We start from the raw sequence: 2,869 nt of genomic DNA on the forward strand, positions 1-2,869 counted from the left end.
GCATGGCTACATTCCTTCTTTTTCCCATTTTTTTCTTGTCCTTCAATCCTTGTTTTTCTAAACATTGATCGACTTCATTGGTCAGCAGCAGTGCACATTTACCCAGTGTTCTTTTATCATCAGGATGACACAACACTGTTTTCTTATCCCTCTCTTTCCCATTCAGGTTGGTTCTGCTTGATTTTTTAGAAGTACTAGACATTATCAAATACAATCAATAACTGAACCTAACCATGTGGATTCCTATTTATTAAGTAAATTTGACGTCATATTTATTGACGTCACTTTGATGCTCACATAATGAAGTCACCTACAAATATAAAAGGCTGCATGGAGGCTAAAATGACGTCATACCAAAAATCACATAATAATATTGCAATAAAGTGAAATGAAGAGCAGAGTGGGTAAAACATATTATTTGTTTTCCTTTTTTACCATGACCCTTAGTCCCACGTTAAAGGTTATTGCGAGAACAAATTAATGCGAATCTCCAAAGCTATTCCATCAAAAAAGCGTCTGACGGAAAAGTATACCATCAAAAAAGTGTCAGATTGAAATAAAAATTATGCCATTGAAATTTTCTTTGTCAAAAACTTAACTTCATACAGAGAAATTACAGACCTACCCTTGAACATCAAAAAATCTCGCTTTTTGCATGAGTAGTACTGACGCCAAGGGCAAAATTGTAATTAGTACCTCTGTCCCTGTGTCTCTAATAAAATTATCAGTTCCGACTAAAAAAAAATATCACCAACATTTTTGTTTATTAAAAAAATCGTTTATTTATTTCTCACTTTTCTCACTTTAGCCCGTGATTCCCAACGGGGGTACATGCAGGCCCCGTCGGTGGACCATGGTAATATTTTGGTGGCTTATGAGAGGAGGTAAAGTCTTTGGCAGACCGTACTTTAGAACCTTAATTTTGAAAAAAAAATGTTTAATTTCAAAGAAAAAATACGGAATATTCTGATAATGTCGGCTATTGTATAAGAGGAGTTTTAAGCAGACGCTACTTTTAATTATCGTAAAATATGCCTAGAGGACGAACCGAAAAAAATTGCCAGTTTCCTGGCTTTTTTTAGCTTTCTTCCGGTAAATGCCTGTAATATTTCATGGAATGTTTTGTTTTCAACACGATAGATGTATCAAACTTTTGAGTCGACATCATTGATGTTAGTGGAGGGCTGTTTTATAGAAGTGGGACTGAGAGGGAGGCTGATTGTCCTCTAGTAGCTCTTTGGACTTTAAAAAGTATGCAAGAGCTTACTATTTCCAGTCAAGTGAACTCCTTCCCTATTTTTTAGGCTAGCCCCTTCCATTCGAAGAAAGATGGGATACAGATTCCTTGGTACCTTTCTGACTCTTTTTTGGGCTACAATTAAAAAAAACAATTTTTTGATTTGTTTTTCCTCTGCAGTGAGGCCCTTTTAGTCCAAGGTTCTCCTATAATTAAGTATCCCTTTCTATTCTCCTTTTTCCCAGAAGTCATTCTATATTAATCTGAAGGCTCAATTAGAGTTAAAAATTTTTGCTTTAAATTTTGCTTTTTGAGGCAACTACCACTCCCGCACACATGAATCGATCTACTTTCACTCCTTCATAACAGAAGATTCACGTTAAACAACATTTCATAAAATATTATGAAATAAAAAACAAATTAATTTAGTTGAATGAAGCTTTGAAATAAATGTCGGAAACCACTTTTCTGCAATAAGAAGGGAAGTATCACCCCTAAGCACCGTTATTCAGGATTAGTGTAAAAGAAGGGAGGTGAGAGATAAAGGACACAAAACGATGAATAGTTTAAAGAAGATACAATCGTATATAAAAAAAAAAGTCTGTAAAAAAAAAAAAACAAAGATTAAAAGGACAATATATCAGTCAAAACCTTGGTTGGACCGTCCTCAGTGCCAAAGTTTGTTTTGTAGACGTTAAAAGGACCCTATTATTTTAATTAAACAGCCTTTGTTTTTCAGGAGTCGTGGTTAAAGAGTTTGGACAAAAATTCATACTCTGACGGAAAGAGCAGTGTCTTGACGAATGGGAAAATCACTTTAATATACGGAATAATTTCTGTTCGTTTTAGGTTTTGATGTTGCTCCATACTTTCAGTTGATTTGTTTTTATTTCCTGATGGTTTTTAAATAAGACCAGGAATCTGGCTCTTCTCAATGAAATTTTTTTACCCATAAAGTGTCCTCTCCCCCTGGAAAATTCCTGCCAGACAAGTCCATTCTAGCTTACCATTTCCTGCGAACGATTCCAGGTGAAATTTGTTTTTAGCACATTTTCATTTGAAAATCTTTTTCAGATTTTTTTCTAAAGCATACCGGAAATCTCCTCCTCCGGTTAAAAGTTGTTTCCGAAAAATAGCCCCCCTCCCCTTATTAGAAAGTTGCTCCCGCTGAAGGTTCCCTATATAAAATTTTTTCCCTTGGAAAACTCCCCTTTGAAGAATGTTTCCCTTGGAAAATCCCCTCCCCCTACGGAGAGACATTTTAGAATATTCCAACCTGGTAAAAATTTCCCCTGGACGATTCTCCTTAACATCCCTACATCTAAATTTGAGTCAGCAAAAATGAATAAAAAACAGGTTCGATACAGCCGCCCTTTGAAAAATACGAATTCTTTATTAAAGTCCTGACCTATTTAGGTCGTTTTTGTTGGCCAGTCATCGCTGTTCCCTGTCTTCCAACTGTAGATTTAACTGTCTATTTTTGCTCATCTTCACTTCAGAAAGTTCTTTTTCACGCCTTTTGCTTTAGCAGTTTGGATTCATGCATCATCTCATTTAATTTCTTAAGACGCTACAGATAAAAATGCGTCCTAAATAACCTTATAGTAGAATCAGCGCCTTTGTAAAAGTACG

The sequence above is a fragment of the Artemia franciscana genome, chromosome 14 (genome assembly GCF_032884065.1).
Source record: "Artemia franciscana chromosome 14, ASM3288406v1, whole genome shotgun sequence".
NCBI classification, from domain to species: Eukaryota; Metazoa; Arthropoda; class Branchiopoda; order Anostraca; family Artemiidae; genus Artemia; species Artemia franciscana.